General features: G+C 38.6%; 1 protein-coding gene across 23 annotated transcripts in view; it reads right to left on the bottom strand.

Annotated features, from left to right (window-relative positions):
• ZBTB20 (zinc finger and BTB domain containing 20) overlaps positions 1 to 18,575 on the bottom strand; it is a 784,241-nt gene that overhangs the window by 164,942 nt on the left and 600,724 nt on the right. For 19 of the 23 annotated variants that reach the window (XR_009502940.1, XR_009502941.1, XM_059921075.1 and 16 more), the window contains one exon: positions 2,213 to 2,252. The exons of 3 other annotated variants lie outside the window; for them this stretch is intronic. The gene's annotated coding sequence lies outside the window, so the exon portion shown is untranslated. Of the gene's footprint in view, positions 1 to 2,212; positions 2,253 to 9,814; positions 9,895 to 18,575 lie in introns of those variants that run through there. One more of the 23 variants, XM_059921092.1, reaches the window with a different exon arrangement.

Genomic DNA, 18,575 nt, shown 5'->3' with positions numbered 1-18,575 from the left:
ATAGGGCAAGTCTGTGCTCTCTGCTTCAAGGCAGCATGGCAGGTTATAGAGGGCTCCTCTTTGCTCTGCTAAAGATTAATGGGATGAAACACTTTTGGGGGAACATCTGGAAGCTGTTCAGCTCCTATTGAAATTTGTGTCAAATCCAGACTGGGACTTTGGACTAAATGCAGTGCCGAGGAGAAAAAAGTTGAACAGGCAGAATGCTGCACCTGTCTGGAGGAGGCCATCAAAGAGGCACTAGGAACCAGAAGCACTGGGGAGATAATGTTTTGATCTGTCCCCAGGGAACTTTTCTTCTCCCTTTGATGGGCACCTGGGGCACCACCTCTGGAGCCATCAGCTGTGTCTGTGGGGCACTTGAGGACAGCAGGACTGTCATAGGCCCTGTCACCTTTGAAATAAAGGCAGTCTCAGCATTGGGAACAATCTAAGCAAGCATGAAGCCTGGCCTGGGGGGTGGGAAAAGGTTAGTGGAGACGTGGCTGGGCTATTAGCCCATTCAGGTCATTTGCTCAGCCCCCTCTCTGGTTAAAAACTTGGATCTCTCTAGAAGCTGCGAGACTGATGGTTGATATAGCATAGAATCAGCTTCACATTTTCCTATGAGCCAGAGACAGCCTTTCAATTACGTTTTTTATCTCAAAGGTCTCCCCTCGATTTCTAATCTGTGACCCAGGTCTCCAGGCTGCTGCACTGCTTGTGTCTGAGGCTTGCCCTCCAGTGCTGACGTCATAATAGCTGAGCCGTGCGGGCAGAAGTGCACGGTGCTGATTCATCCCCGGTGATGTGAGGATTAATGCCTTGTCTAACACAGAGCTATTATGTGAACTGTTTTTACACAAAAGAACTGCAACAAAAATGATTTGCCAGTCAGAGGACTAGAAATATGCAGTGCTAGGTAACTGGAGTCGGGATGCAGAGACGTAAAGTGGTAACCACAAGCATGCACGCCGACACCCTCCGACGCACTGACAGACCCACTCTATCAACACCAAGAATGAGGAATAACAAGACTTGTCAGGGGCAGAGAGGACCCACCCCTGCTGTATAAATGCATTACACACAGCACCAGTCTCTGGGGAGTTTAATCAATCTCCTTTCTCTGTCAAATAAATGTCACTTTAGACTTTAGCCTTAGCATCCTTTGGAGGATTCTACTCCCCTACATATATTTGCAACTAGCTTCTAGGAATGTGAGTGGAAGCCACATGCAAGCAAAAGAGCCATGGGAACCTCCTTTCTGTGCAAATGATTGCAACACAAGAAATACCTCAGAGTGTGAAGGAGTCGGTGAAGATAGTATGTTGTGAATAAGGGACAGTGTTCACCAGAGAGTGAGAAGCAGCTGGAAGGATGCTGATAATATTTATCACGTGAGGTAACTGCCATTACCTGTAGCATCTCTTGGGTGGTGTCTCAGGTAGTGACTTTGATTATTTGGGTTCGTGGCCCCAGAATCTCTTTCAAGCAGCTCAAGGTGAAATTTATCCAAACCAACTCAGTGCAGCCTGATTTGGGCTTTAAATTATAAATGTTCTCTCTTTTCATCTGAAATCAAGTTGTGTTCTTTTTTTTCCCCAAATGACTTTCCATCTTTTCTAAAAAAAGAATGGTACCTTCTATAAACCTCCTGGCACATGATTTCTCTCTCTCTCTTTTTTTTTTTTTTTCTGGACTTTACTATTTCACATACAATTTTAGCCTAAATTAACTAACTAGTTATTTTGTACTTCAGTCTTGTACCTCCTGTAAAAGGATATTAGAAATTTTGTCCAAAAAATGACAGCTCTGATCTAGAAGTTGAAATTAAAAACTATTGGGCCTAGGGATGGGTGTATAACTGAAGAATAAATAATTGCCCATTGATTGACAGTGGAGCAAAAGCCCAACTGTGGCTGGTATCTGGCTGAAGAATGTAAGCTGTAGTTCAGAAGAGCAGTGACTTTTGCAAACAGCAGCCGTGGCTGAGTCAAAGGAAGTCTTTATATAAGTCCAGTGGCTTGGGCTGCTGGTCTTTTCAGCCCCCTCATGATGGCAACTACTACTACCACCAACAGCATTGGCTCCAAACACAAAAGAAGCTAATACACACTGAAGAAGCACTGGAAACCACAACAATGTCAACTGGAGAACATGCCAATAAAGACCCAAATTTCCCAAATCTGGTGCTTTTTTTGAAAAGTAAAAAAAAAAAACCACTTTTACTTACATAAAGAGAAGGGGCAGGCCACAGAATGACGGTCAAGGAACTGAAAATCAAAGACAAAACAAGGAATTAAAAATAAACCCAATGATACTGTGGAGAGAAGGAAAGCAAATCTAAGTTTAGACAGGACTAATTGCTCCTAAAGCATGAGCAGTGAGAGCCCATGAAAGAGGAGATTCAGCCTCGTAAAATTTCCAAAGGTGTGACCTGCTGCTATCTGACCAACACAGAAGGAGTGCCAACCTCTTTCTTTGTCAACTTCATTCTGATCGAAATCATACAAGCATTATCTAGAGCTGTGCTGTTCAATACAGTAGCCACTAGCCACATCTACCTATTTAAATTTAAAATATTTAAAATTTTGGTTCCTCAGTCTACTATTCACATTCCCAGTGCTCCACAGCCACCTGTGGCTAGTGGCTGCCTTACAGATAGAACGTTTCTATCATTGCATAAATATCTATTGGGCAGCACTGATGAGAATAGATAAAAGCTTTACTATGTAGTGCATGACAGATCTTAGCTAATTTTGACAAAGATGAGTGAAACTGATACACTTTGCTTCTTTTAAGGGTAGATTTAGTATGCTTAATGCCCAGAAGATACTCTGGGAAAATTCAAAGCCTCCATGTATTGTCAACTGTTAGCTGAGGACTGCTACTGCCTTGTCTACCCTGTCTCACCAGCCTAAGAGTGTCCCCTCTGACAAAATGATTTTAAACGAAAGCATTTGTCCCCCAAAATGCATTTCTAATAATGAAAACTTCAGGTTTGGGGGGAGTTGACCTTAACAGTTTCTCATTCTATATTTCAAGTCTGATAATTCTCCTTTGTAATCTTCAACACACAAGCCAGATAAGCGATTATGGGACTGGCCTGTTTGCCACTGTTTTGATAGCTTTTCTTACAGAAGAATAAAACTGAAGTAACAGAAGATCCAAGAGAAATTAATAAACCAAACAAGGATGCTGAGAAGACAAAGCAGGTCTCCCTACCCCACCCAACTCAAATATGTCAAGGACTTAATATACACTGATTGAATTCTTGTCTCTCTGACACCATGATTTTAACCACTTCACATACGGCCTTCAGAAATATGAAAAACAAACTGTATTAAAAGAGATCAAGTAGAAGGACCTGACTAAAGCATAGAATAAGGCTAAAGTAGAAAACTGGCAATTAAGAGACTTCACTTCTCGCAAGTTTTCTGGGAAAATGCACCATCATAGAGGTTCCTCCAAAGAGAAAGTTTTTCCTTTTATGGACAAGGTGAAACCCTGTTCCATGAACATGCAGGAGTGAAGTATGGTGTTCCCCTCTTTGGACAAGAAGAGTTAAGATGAAAATCTGCAGCCTGGACCATAATGTATGCCAACACAAGAGAGGCTGGAGGTCTCCAATGTTTTGAAATTGTTTCACAAAATTGATGAGCTTAATGAAAATTTTAAGCAAGATAATTAACTTATGTATGATTCATTGAAAGTACACACAAACTTGAAATACATATATATATATATATATATATATATATAAAAAGATCAACTAGCCTCAACGACTTTAAAGCTCTAAGTTTTGCTACATTCTAGTCCCTTCCACAAGCTAGGATCCTAGACCACTTCACTGGTGCATCTTTTAAAATCTTTTTCCTTCCTTCCTTTCTTCTTTTCTTCCTTCCTTCCTTCCCTCTCTCCTCCCTTTTTTCCCTCCCTCCTCCAACCTTTTTGAGCTTGCTTTCTTTCCCAACGCTTGAGAAAATGGAGAAAAATATGATTAGTGGTTATCTATACAATATACTCACTTATTTTTCTGTTGCATGTTATAAACCCAGTAAGTCTCAATAATAATTATGCTCTTTTTGAACTATACTTAGTATTTATGCTCTTATATCTAAGAGCATAACTTTCCTTTCTAGGAAAGGAGTATTTATTCATAAAAGTTAATCAGTCAAAATTAAATTTTTGATGTGATCAAAAGAGATCGATGTAAACTGTACCCAGATTGATTAATACATCCAAGGTCTGGAATGAAAAGCTATCTTTCCTGGATGTCAAATGACACACAGGCTGTCAATGACAGGAATCCAAGATGGAGAGAAAAATCACAGTGTGTATGTCACAGTCTAAGACAAATTAAAGCCAAGTTAAATTGAAGATTTTATTGGATATAATTGTTGTCTTTATGTATTAATGAAAAACAATACTATCTATCCCAAATTTAATACTAAGGCTAAAAATTTAATCTCAGAGTTCTTATACAATTTATAAGCATTCATAAATGTCAAAAGGCCCCGTTTCTTGATTGAATTACAATCTGCTATGCAATTTTGAAAATATGTATTAATCTACATGGGTTTATTTTTGTTCAGTTCAAATTGTTATTTTACTGACATGTGCCCTTTCTGCCTAAGTGATATTCACCTTGTGTGTTTGTAAATTGTTTTCATCTGAAATGCAAAGAATTATCTATAATAGTTTTGCATAAGCTTAAAAACATTTGCATTAAGCATGCTGGGTTCAAAGCACAAATATCTAGCCAAGAATATAGAACTATAAAGCCCAAAATGAATCAAGACCTTAAAACCTGGCGGGGGAGGCAAGAGTAGAGAGGGGGAGAAGGGGTGATTTGTAGTGAAGTCTAATTTTAGTTTTGTGATTTCTGAGTAGAAATTATTATATAGTATCAATCTCCAAGGAACTAAAAGTATTATTAACTGTAACTTAAAGATTAGTCCATTCTGATTTCCATTTATGTTCTACGGCAATGCTTCCCAACATCTGAGGTGATACAGATCCCTATGAGAATTTCTCCTCCCAGAAATTCTTCAAAAACACCAAGTTCCAAGCATCTCCCAAAGTCCATGAAGGTCTTCCAAGAGTTCCAGGTTAGTAAGCCTTGGTCTAAGGGGAGAGGGGAGAAAATGCTCTTTCAGTCCCCCTGCTCATCACCTCTAGGATGCTTCAACAAGTCGCTATAAAGTTAAAGCCAGGAGTAAATGAAATGGATAGAAAATGGATCTCTACATGGGTGAGTGTGTGTCACTAGAGACACACAGACTCCTTTACAGGACTTCCAGACTCTGACTTTCCTAGTCCCTTATAACTTCTTTTTTAAAAAGTCCATAGAGCCTTAGGAACAATGAGGTAGAGGAATAGTGAGCAGAGAAATGATAATAAGAGTTACTATTCACTGAGTACTTTGTGTGGTTCCAGGCATCTTAAGTAAATGCTTCTGAAGTTTGAATATGGGTATACCCAGGGAGGTGGAGCAGTATGACAAGAGTGTGCAAAGCCACAAAATAAATAATAAAGACACGGCTGTCTCTTCAGAGGGTCAGTTGTCTTTGTGACTAAGTAATGTAACCTCTTATTTGTATATGTACTCATTTATCCAATAACTATTTCTTGGACGTTATAGAAAAAAAGAACAGATCCTGTTCTTGCCCTCATGGAACTTCCGGTTTAGTGAAACAAACAAGGATAAATTGAGGGGTAGAATGCAAAACGTGTATGTATCTTGTAGGGTGAAACCTGAGACCTCACTGAAAAGCCTTATTTGCAGCAGACTGTTTCAGGTGAGGTCCAGGCACCCTGAATATCGGATGCTCACCTTAGCTTGATGATCACCTCCCTGGAAGAGTTTGAAAAGCAGCATTAACGGTGTATCATTTAATCCTGACTACAAGAGTAAATACTATTACTTCCACTTTACAAGAGGAAAAAGGGAGATTTGAGAAATTAGGAAACTTACCCTAAATCAGAGAGCTGCTGGGATCTGAATAAGTCTGTACCATTCTGAGGTCTACATATTTATAACCCTTAAGTTCCAGTACCTATAGGTGTTTCCCACTTTATGTTTGCCCTTGAAGTCTGGCCTCATTAAGAATTTTGTAGGCTAGTTTAAGTTTCTCCTTTGGAAGGAGACAGTTTTGGCTTGATTTGCATTCTAAATATTTCAGGGTGGTAAGGGAAAGCTACTATTGTACCCATTTTTGGGTGCAGAAGCTGAGACACTTGACAGCTGAGGTACCTGGCTGGGTTAAAAAAGGAGTCTGGGCTGTCAGTCTCTCGTTCCTCTTGACTAACTCCAAGCCTAGGCAATGGTACTCTCCAAGGGCTTTTCCGCACGTGGGATTCACACTGGCTGATAAAGAGTGAGAGAAACTTTGCTAAGGGAAAATAATAGTGCAATAAAAAAATGGAAAATAAGTAATCATAACTCACAAAAACTGGTTACTTTTAGCATTGTGCATAGAAAAGGGAGAGCTTATTCATCACAAATGAATCAGAAAATTAGAATGTGTCACAGCATTGATGACAGAGCTGAGGAATTCAGATGAACTGAAGTTCAACACTTATCCTTCTATCTGAAGAGGGTAAATGATGTGACAACAGGACAGAAAAGACCTCTTAGACATGCCTTTAATCCATCCAATTTTTTTTTTTTTTCAACTACTTTCTCCAGCAGTTAGGTGGGTTTATATCTTTGTTTTCTATGGGTAGAGATAACATTTTAACATCCTTTTAATGTTCTAGAAGTATTGTGTTAATTAATTCTTATGTGGGAGTCATTCCAAATAGTAGGATGAAGATTTTTACCTTACTGATTTTCCTAATACCTTTCTGGCTTCCAGTGTTTTCAAAGGATGAGGCCCTATTGGATTTTTAGATTCATATGTCTCATAATATGTGCCAACTTCATAGGTTCCTGTCAATTGATATTCCATCTTCACTCTGGATACATGATTTCCTTTATCTGACAGATTCAAGAAATTTTATGCTAGATATAATGACATTTCATGCACCCTGAATTTGGAGGTTTTTAAGTCTCTATTTTCTACCTGGCAAAAGATTTATAAGTTAAAGTCAGATGGAAGGCTTATTCAGACGTGCATACAAAACATGCTCAATTTCCCACTAGGTACTTTGGGGTCTCCTGCAAGTTTCTTGAAGTGTTTTCATTCCTTTGGTCAGTCTTAAGGAGACTGACTATAAATGCCATAAATGGTCATTCATATCTTGGGGTCTGCTTTTCAAGACCATCTTGAGAAGAACAGTAGGGAAATCACAGTGATGCCTTACCTTTCCTTAATATGCTGTGATAACACAGAATGATGTCTGTCTTCAAAAACCGAGATGATGAAATCATGATCAGTAAAAAGAGAGAATTCAAAAACTAAAGTTCAGCAATTAGGTATAGGACTGTTTCTGAGCCTGAGACATTGCTGAGATACAACCTGACACTCTACCCCATCCCATACAAATCCTCTTGAGTCTTCCTGATTCTTACAGGTATAAAGCCTGAGAAATAAGAATGAAGTAGAAGCAGTAAGGCTGGGAGGGGTGGTAGGGCAGGGTGGAAGGTAGTATCAGGAACTGAATTTGTTTAATATATTTAGGATGATTTCTTACAGCTCCTAAAACAGACTTAATTTGATGGCATGATGACATTCAGGACCTCTCTACAATCTTATTCCGAACAACTTTCCTTCCTTATTTCAAACTCCTAAAGTTACAGCTTTACATGTTCTAAATGGATTGGTGTACAAGACCTTTTATTATAGTACATTAATATCTTTTAGGGGATGCTGAAAAGGTCTGGTATTGTTATCATGTGGTCCAATCAAGTAGAAACACTTGGTCATAATGCTGCTCACAGCTTACTATTAATGCCATTTGGTACAAAAAAGTTGTGCCTATTATAGGACAAACTCATCCCAAGACTCCTTGGTATATAAACACAGAAAGTAACATGTTAGTGGTACAGAGGGCTTTGGAATAAATATGGGCACAGCAGGAGGAAGAAACATCCAGATCAGTGTGAACAGAAGGCTGTCTTTACTCAAATGGTTCCCTTGAATTTTTTTTAATACAAAGGGAAAAATTATAACACAAAATTTATATCGAAAGATACAAATTAAGCAGGTACTTTCACCCGATGGTCTGTTAGATACTAAACCAAGAGGACAACGTAGGCACAGTCTGTGTTTTAAAGACTTGATAAAAGCTTTCCATAATACAGATTGGAAAATGTTACTTTTGTCCTTGTCACCACCAACTATTTGCTTAAGAGCAATCCAAGATCTTTCACGATCTGGCCCCAATCCACCTCTCTTGTTTTTTTCCCCACCACTGCTTCCTTACGTACTGTAACAGGCTATTTGCTCTCCCTGAACATGCTCAGGACACCTCTGTCCCTGAGCCTTTGCTAACAGTTCACACTAGAATCTCCCAAGCCTAGAACAGTGTCCTAAACACAGCATGACACTCCAATGTTTGTTGAATAAATGCTGTCCATCTATTTTAGGAGACAAAGATGATAGAAAAAAGTTGTTAAATCAGTAAACAAATAGCACCAGAGAGAGGGCAAGGAAAAGTTAATTTTAGTGCATTTTAGAGTGGGGGGCAAAATGAGCCTTTAAGATTAAGAAAACTGATGCTCTTTATTCTTGGGTCTAGCCAATGCTATGAGTCAGTTACTTTTTTGGGAACAAGTTTCAACCTCAAGGTTAAATGAACACAAATGCTCTGTCCATCAGCATATAATGAAAAAGCTGTGGCTATTTCTACATCGGCACAGTGAAATTAAAATATGCAGTGCCTTTCTCAGGGGCATCATGTATGACAGAACTTTTTAAAATAGTCCCCTTTGCCACTCTTGTACAGAAAGAGCTATAGAGATAAAAGTAAACGTTTAAAAAACTGGAATAATTTCACTTAAGAAAGAAAGAGCTGAGGTGTATCTTCATAGTTTTCTGACTATAAGAAGAGTTGTTATAAAGAGAATAATGATAGGTATTTTTGTCCTAGGGCGAAATGATATTAAACTGTCCAGTGAAGAATTTAAGTTAAGACTTAAGCATGAACATCTTAAATGTACAAGTGGTAAATAATCAAATAGATTGATTGCTAAGAGCTGTTATGAAATTTCTATCTTCACGGTTATTTAAAAGTAGGAAAGATCCTCATCTATTTCGGATGGAATAAATACAGCTCTGCCTCCAGTCAGGAGGGTGAATTCAATACTTCTCTAGTCTTGTTTTGCTCTATATGACTACAAAATCCTATAACATGCTGACTCCCAAAATTGTACAGAATCACAACACAGTTGAGTAAAATACATTTTATGGTTAGACGAGGATAAGGCAACACAGAAAGTCTGTAAGTTACTAAATTCAAAATAGTGTATATAGTGCTTATGTATTGATTCAATTTGCCAAGTGTATATTAATTACTCAAATAGAATTGAGCAAAAATATACTTGAATCTACTATGGTTTTAACATAATGATTAGCTACAGTAAAACATTCTAACAATTAATTCTTTCACGTCCAAGAAATTTAGCTGAATATTTCATAAACCTGTTATGAATATGCATTTAAATTCAATATCCAATTTTTTCTTAAAGTTAGAAAAAAGACCAGAAAATAATGTAAGAATTCACTGTTATTATTCCCAGGACTATCTTCAAAGACATCAAGAGAACCAGTGAACAAATACTTTTAAATGGCCAAAATGGGCTCCATATGACTAAGAATGTAAATCTGATGACAGACTCAGGGAAAGCTCTAACAGGGGTGGCAAGTTACTGGCTTTCTTATCTATTTACCTTGCAGCTTTGGAGCTCAGCAGAAGTGTCCATTACATACGGCACACAGGATTAGATGAACAGTTCCAATGACCTTGTCTGAACCAAATTCATTTAAAGCAGTTTGCCACATTTCTTAAATAGAAGATGAGCCCTTTCTATCTATGGCCCAGATTTGGACTGGATCACTGAACTATTGCCCAACTCTTATAAGCAAAGCAGTAACATGTACCAATCAACAGGCAGCCCATAGCAGAGGCATCAGGAAGGTCAAAATACACACACATAAGAAATTGGCAGTACATTATAGAAGAAAGCTATTTCTAAAGATGGACTTTGGCTACTAAAGCCTTTGAGTGTTATTCAACCTTTGTTAGGAAAAAAAATCAGTCCCCATGTAACTTGTAAAGATCTGGTTAAAAAAAGAGATTGAGACAGAGAAATGTAGTTTTATTTTGCAAACCATTATTTTCATAAGGACACAAATCAGAGATAAACTACGCCAATTTCTTCATAGCTGACTTTTTATAGGATATTATTCTAGTCTTCACTAATGACTTCTGGAGGTTGGTTATTGCTGTAATCAGGAGCTGGGAGGATAGACGTCTAAGACCTTTCAAGAGAAACATTTTGTTCAACATCAGTACAGAAAATAAAGCCAGCATTAAGCTGACTTTGACCACCTAACTAGGATAATGGTTGGTACATGTAGCCATTGCTTATGCTGTTTCGAATGTCAAGAATGAATTGAGGACACGGGGAGGGGGAAGGGTAAGCTGGGACGAAGTGAGAGAGTAGCAATGACATATATACACTACCAAATGTAAAATAGATAGCTAGTGGGAAGCAGCTGCATGGCACAGGGAGATCAGCTTGGTGCTTCGACCACTTAGAGGGGTGGGATAGGGAGGATGGGAGGGAGATGCAAGAGGGAGGGGATATGGGGATATACATATGCATATAGCTGATTCACTTTGTTATACAGCAGAAACTAACACAACACTGTAAAGCAATTTTACTCCGATAAAGATGTTAAAAAAAAAAAAAAAATGAATGAACTGAACAGCAAAGGTGTCAAGCTAACCAGCAACTGGAATTTTGAAAGCCTGTGGTACAATAAGCTGATAATGTTGTTGTTAGAATTCATAAAGCTTACTCCTGGCTCCCTCCCTCCATCCCTTCCTATTTCTACATCCACATTCCTATCATCAGGCAGTTGAAGAAAAAGAAACAAATGTGACCTGGACTGCCTCTTTGGGGACACACTCAGTCAGCTCTCAATCCTCCTCAACCCCAACCTGCTCTCAGTTATCTGAAAAGTTATTAATTTAACTGCTTTTAATACTTCTTCTTAGGGGAACTGTCATTTTCTTAACTGTCTCTACAAGATCCAAATGCAGGTTTTTCCAAGGTAATGAAGGAGGTATTTGGTGATTATGTGTTTGTGTGTGTGGTGATGGTGGTGGAGGTGGATTCTGCTCTGCACTCTACAGATTGTTCAGCTTTACTGCCCAAGGGCGTCACCTGATTCTGCATCTCAAGAAGCAATATTGCCTATAGTTTAACTGCAGATAAAGATACATACATATACATGTATATATCATATATATGTGTGTGTATATACATATTTCCTTTTGGAAGTTATATACATTGTGGGACTTTCTGTCTATACACTCTGTGAAGTGTTCCTACTGATGTCAGAGTAATTTAGGCAGAAACATAAGAAAACATAAATGGTTTGCTCTGAAACTTTACAAACATGTTCTTTGTTAGTGATTTCCTCCTGGTTAATCTCCATTGGTTCCTGGCTCTTAGGAGCATGTGCTCAAGGAGACTTTTTCACAGTATCTTTCTGCCTCAGAAAACCCTGTGGGTGAAATTTACTTATAAACACCTGAATTCTTGTATTCACCGATTAATGATCTAGGAATTGAGGATGTTTCCTGTCTGCCCTTTCACCTTCCACTTCATGAAAGGATTAGACTGTAAACAACCTAGAGGAATCCTTCAGGCCAAACCCTGGCTGGGCTTATCTCAGCAGGCAGGGAACCCGTGGAAGCCTGTGAAACACAATTATGAAAATAGAAAGAATTCACCCATATTTTCAGGAAGAAATTATGTTGTTTCCAAGATGAGACCTAGAAAATAAGGCACATTAAAAGAAACTGAGCAAGACATGAATTTAAAGATTCAGCAGAGGTAAATTTCAGAAAGTGCCCAATTTGCTAGAGCCCTCCTCAAGCCGCAGGTTCATTTTCAGGATCTGACAGTGGCCTGCCCAGATATTTCAAGTGAGGTCCACTCGTCCCTGACAAAAGGCAGTGAGTATTTCTCACCTCCAAAGGCAATCAATTTGTGCCACGGAGTCTGAAGGTTCGTGGCTTTCTTTTACTTTTAGAAGTCTGTACATGGGTGGTTCCTCTGCATGAGTTGGTCCTGAGGAAGGGATCCACCCACAACTCTACAGAGCGAATTAACCCCATACTGAGCTTTTTTGTTTGTTTGTTTCCCCTCATTTCACACACCTACTCAATGTTTTAAATGACCCAGCAGTAGCATGATCAGATGATTTTTTTTTTTCTTCTCAGTGAGGAAAGCCTGGTGGTGGGAGAGCTGGGACATATCTGCTCTAATTCAAAACAGAAGTGTGGCCCTAAAACATCACCAAATAACATTTTACCAGCAGTGCAGAAATGCTCAAAAATGCTTGAATGAAACCCTTTCATGCTATTCATCCAACTTACTGAAGTTTCTATTTTAAATAACAAATAATACATAATAAATACTGAGGTAGAGAAGTTTGAGCTATATCCAGAAAATTTTTTAAAATCCCATTTTACTGGAAAAAAATTAAAGAGACCCACAGCCTCCTTCCTCATCTTTAACAGCTTCAAGAGAAGGGCCAATGAGAAGAACGACACAACCCATCCTTTTTCCATTTCAAGGAATAGGCTCATATTTTTCCAGATTTATTTTTGCCAAAGTGAATGTCTTGAAAACTCTAAGATGATCGCTGTTTTCTAACTTTTCAAAAAAGAAAAGAAAAAAGTGAACATGATGATGGTGGGTGATTTAATGGAATCAGCTTGTCAACATGATGAAACTGAAAAAGCTTTTACAGAATATGTCCACATGCTAAAATAAAAAATCTTTAACATAATGTATATAGTGTAGCGTGATTTTTGTTATGGCAAAAGAAGGGAATATCATTAATTTAGACAGTAAGTGTAAGGTTCTGCTAAAAACTCCACGGATAAATCATAGAAATACATCTTGGCCAGACAAATGGAGCCAGACAAGTTCTAGTTCTTTCAGAAGCTATCAAAAGAGCCATCAGATTTTAAGTCTGTCATCTCTGGTATGTGATAAGAAAAATTCTGAGCTATTTCCCTCAGTTATACTAGAATACAGCTTCAAAATTTTAACGATTTATACATAAATGGACAAGAAAATGACCTCTCCTGAATGTCCCATTTTAGGCAAACTATCAGACCTCTCTCATTCTCAAAAGTAAGTGTGGCAAATTGGCTCATTTTGGTAGGACTTGGCCATAGAACATGCACGTCTTGTGTGAACTTTCAACCTCTCTTTCTTTTGCAGAGTGATTTATGCACACACTATTTGATGCCCAGGAGTTCTGTAATTCTTAGCACAGTAGTCAGTAAGTACAAGGGAAAACCTCTCACATTTAAAATTCATGTTTGAAGTGTCTTAAATCCAATGTTTTTGAACTGAAGGCCTTATGAAAGTTCTAAAGCACATTCACTACTTCCCCCTAAGCGTCTTATAGGTATGGCTGCCAACTGAAAGTGTTAGGTTGGTAAAACTACTGGTTCAATAGGCAAAAAAGAGGGTCCAAATGAGACAGTGCTTTTATTTACACTGGTTGGAAATTTTATATTTGATTTATAGCCCAAATCAAGCTCTTACGTCTGTGTCTCCAGCCCTTGGCTGGAACTGCTTCATCTGGTCAACCTATAGTAGGATTGTTGTTATGATTTCAAAGACTCCTGCCCATCACTGATGCTAAGGGATTCTAAAGGACTTACCATAGTCTGCGAGCCCCAATCCCTCACTACCTCTCTAATCTCATTTCTCATCACTTGCATGCACAATTGGTCCAACTGCAACAGAATATGGTTACCTAAGTGGAACAAGAACAGGAATGTGAACGAGGATTGAAATGAATAAATTAAAAACAATCAGTGACTCTATGCCCTTGTGAAAATTTAATTCTCTCATTGGAGAGACACCTGTGTTTGTAACTGAGACTAAGAAAGTGTATGAACTTTCCTTGAGAATTGGTTAGATAAGGGAGAACATGCAAAGCATTGTCCAGATGGCGGCATGCATTTATTCATTAATTTAACAGAAGTTTTTTCAGAGTTTACTATTAATTACTCTGCTAATTGGACTCCATTCCCGCTCTCAAGGACCTCTACTCTAATGTACACTTTAGAGAGTTTTTATGTCTCCATTATCACTAACAGTTTACTAGCCCACTTAGGTAGGTTATCAGAAATATAACCACCTACCTATAACACTTCTTGTTCCTTATTCACTCTTTTCAATTGCCCTGTGACACCCATTAAGCCCTCATCAATAATCTGACCCTTCGTGGCCTATATTATCAACTCAGTTAATGTCAACTTAGATAAGAAACCCTTACCTCACCACCAACTACCTTTTCTTTTTCAAACAGTCAAGAAAATATCATAAATGTCTTCCCAGAACTATTTGTTTGAAATGGGTCCTTACAATCTTATTTAAAACAGCATTTTTGTCTTTTCTTTTCATTTCCTGAGAAGCGTATCTTGAGCTACAGACAAATTATGAGTCAATGGTCTCCCAGACACAACACTCACTACTCACTGGGGTAGAACATTTCAGCACCCAGCAAAGAATCCTAATCTTAAATAAGCTCAATCTCAGGAAGGATTTAATGGAGCACATGTCTCTAGTCTCTCTGCTCCTTGTAAGGAGGTACCCCCTCCATTATACTTCTGTCTTTTCTAAACTTAGCTATCTTAGGTCAATTGCAGTGAACATGGTATAAAGATCACTAACTCCTCCTCAACTTGTTAAACTTCTTCTCCCTCAAATGCCTTATAAACAAAAATACAAGAATTTAATGTATGTACAGAGAAGCAAATGTTCTCTCCCTGTTTCTTTTCAGGTATTTTCTTCTTACATAAACAGTGGTGATAGAATTATAAGTGCCACTGCTCTGCCTCCACGTTAATATTCTTATTATCTTGTGTAAACAGGAGTGAATGAATACGTACATGACACCAATCAATCCCTTTTTTAAAAATGCAGTTCTCATCTTTTTAAACAGTGGAGGAAGAATTAATGAATTCAACATGTAGTTTACCTGTTTATATTTTGGATGTTAATAAAGTAAAACCAAATTATTGCCTAAGTTCTTTTCAGACTTACATCAGCCATTAACACTCTCCATGCCAGCATGGGCCAGGGGAAAGTGGAACTAATGGCCCTGGGTCCAAGTCCCTGGAGTCAGCTGGCAAGGGGCTTGGAAGGCTGGAGAGGATGTTAAGCTGCTAGGGCAGGAGATTTTGGCTTGTTGGGTAGATAGGAGATATTCACTGGCAGTGAAATAAATTCTTTTTGTAGAGCACATTGCTAGGGAGAGGTCATCTGGGGCATTAGGTGAAAGGAATATCAAAACCAAACGTACAAGTGCTCTGAGGAAACCACGGAAAAGGGAAATCACTATTTTTTTCCATCTCCTCATTGGCTTCCCTTCTTCCCTAGTATGCTTTCTCTTTCCATCACTTCATACTTCTTCCCCCTCCATTCTTCAGGTTTTCCTCTGCCTCTTTCTAACAAAGAAGCACTTAGGAACAATTTTAGGGAATAGTGAGACCAAAAAAAAATTAGAGAAGACAGGATGATATACTGTACATTTATATATACACAAGAAAATACAACCTATATTTGATTGACCAAGAACTAGAAACTGGGAATTTTGAGATTTAAAAAATTCATGGTATGTCTGGTCATATTAATCTCCAGACCAGCTGGTTTTTAGCATCACTGGAAAGAGCTATAAGAGAATCATGAGCAGGAAAAAAAACGGGGGAAAATGGAATTGTATAAGGATTCATATTTGTTAGGAGAAAGGGAATTTAGAGCTGTCTATTGAAATTCCCCCAAATTATTTTTTGTACTTATATATGACAATACCAAGAGAAGAAGCTTGGGAATTCTGATTGGGTTTGGGGAACTACTAAACCCTGTGTGTTGTCAAGCAGATAAAGGATAACCAGAGCATGGTACCTCACAGTGGGTAACATGGGTGGCTTCTCTGCCACCCTGACATATGGAGGCAGGGCCCGCAGGAGCAGAGGTGCCTTATGAATTCCAGAGAGACGCTCAGGTTCATCTGACTGCATAGGGAATGAAGGGATAGCTGCACCGTGTCATCTGTGAGGTACCTAAATGTATCCTGTAACCAAGCGCCGCCATTTTAAGCCTTGTCGTCTTGGAAAAAATTCTAATACAAAGCTTATGGAAATACTTTATTTGGTCACCGGGTGGGGGAAGATGCTGGGACATATGACAACATTCAATGGCCAAGGACAGGAGGAAGCAAGAAGAAAGAGGAAACCCAGAAAGGGAGAGTGAGTATCTAAAGTAGGGTGCCAGCTCTGGAGATTCTGTAACCGAATAAACAGAGAATCTTAAACTAAGAGAGATAAAAGAGCATGCTTTGAGGGAAACATCAGTATGCTTTTGGAATCTGAGGCAAGAAGGAAAAATATTTGCCTCTTGTCAATTTTCACCATTGTCCCATGGAAGGTTCCTCTTTCTTCCACTTTTACACACACAGGTATATTCTTTTCCTAAGGATTAGCCTTCTGTGATAATGGTGGTAATGATGGCAGTCTTAAGTTATTGGCAAAGTTGGGAATGAAACTCTGACCTCCAGGCTATGTTTCTGAGTCCAGACTATGTCCTCCAAAGTGTTCAGTCTACTTTCTGTGATTTCTCTGTGACCAGTGGCAAAAGGTATGTGTGGTAGGGGCAGACTTCCTTCCTGGGATATACATGGCTCCAGAAAATAAATGCCTTCTTACCATGACTTTTTGATTTTCTTTTTTTTTTTCTCTTTTCTCCTAGGCTATTAATCTCCAATTTCTTCTCTACCAGTCTGGGCCCTCATGGTTAATTTTAAGACATCCACCATTAGTTTCCTCATGTATGGCTCTCAATTGTAGCTCGCTAGTTCTTGAGGCCAGAAGAACCCACTCAAGTATGTTTGCCTCAGCTCCCAGGCTGCTGAGCAATGCTGAGGAAAAATTGAAAAACTGGACAGCCTGGTGCCCTTCCAGAGTCCTGGTTTCCAACTTGAGCTGGGGTTCTGGGACTACTTTACAATTCTTTTATCTTTCCCTAGTCAGTTTCCTTTTTTAATCCCCAGTTTCCATTTATCATTGTAATTAACTCCTTGTAACTTACCTCCTACTCTTTATTCTCAGTTACTGTATTAACCTTGCCTCTTTTTTCACAGAGAAGACAGAAACCATCAAATGGCAGTCCCATCACCATGTTACCTCTGTCAGAACCCATCCCTAACATCTGAGAGACTTTTTTCTCTGGCACTAATAATCTCCTCCAGGATCTTACTATATCACTTACTCCTTCTTTCTTCTGTATTTTCCATTTTCCTACTGCATGCCAACATGCTTCAGTTGCCCACATGTAAAACAAACAATAACAACCATAACAAACTAACAAACAACAAGCCATCTTGTGTGGACCCAATCTTTCCCTCCTTTGAACCACTTTCGAGCTTCCTAAACTCCAATTTATTCCTCAGCACAATAAAATCTGGTTTCTCTACCTGTGTTTCCAATTAAACTGCCAAGGTCTCCAAAAACCTCTGAATTGCTAGTTCCTAAGATCTATTCTTCAACCTTCTTGTTTTATTTCTTTCTTTTTAAAGTCAGGTTCATTGATGAATAATTTACATACAATAAAATTCATCCTTTTAGTACCCTTCTACAGTTCAATAGGTTTTGACTTCTGTGTTGGTTCCTTGATGTCTACAAAATAAAATCCGAATGCCTTGAATTCATATAAAATCTCTTCAAAACCTCTAGCAGTCTTCCCCATGTAACCCATTCTCTGGTCATACATCATTTAACAAAATGTACTCTGTACATTCATGCCTCTGGGACTTTCTTCATGTTTCCTCTCTATAAACACACACGTTTTTGTGTAATATAGTAAACGTTATTAATATCACCACATCGAGTTCCACATAGAATTATAAAACTAGATGCTATTTTGAGAAGTTGATGTTTTCAAAATAGAAAGTAACTTTAAAAATATTACTACCTGAAGATCTCTGCTGTTTTAGTGTTATGGGTTGAATCGTGTCCTCCTCAAATTCATATGTTGAAGTCCTAGCCCCTAGTACCACAGAATGTGACTGTATTTGAGAACAGGGTCATTGCAGATATGATTAACAAAGATGAGGCAATCCTGGAACAGCGTGGGCTGCTAATCCAATATGACGGGTATCCTTTTAAAAGGGGAAGTTTGGACACAGACAAGCACATGAGGAGACTGCCATGTGAAAATGAAGGCAGAGATCAGGGTTATGCTTCTATAAGCTGAGGAACACCCAAGATTGCCAGCGAATCATCAGAAGGTAGGAGAGAAGCATGGAACAGATTCTTCTTCAGAGCCCTTGTAAGGAACCAATCCTACTGACACTTTGATCTTCGGTATTTAGCATCTAGAACTGTGAGAC

The sequence above is a fragment of the Balaenoptera ricei genome, chromosome 4, assembly GCF_028023285.1.
Source record: "Balaenoptera ricei isolate mBalRic1 chromosome 4, mBalRic1.hap2, whole genome shotgun sequence".
Lineage (NCBI taxonomy): Eukaryota > Metazoa > Chordata > Mammalia > Artiodactyla > Balaenopteridae > Balaenoptera > Balaenoptera ricei.
This window is presented reverse-complemented; position numbering and strand designations above follow the sequence as displayed.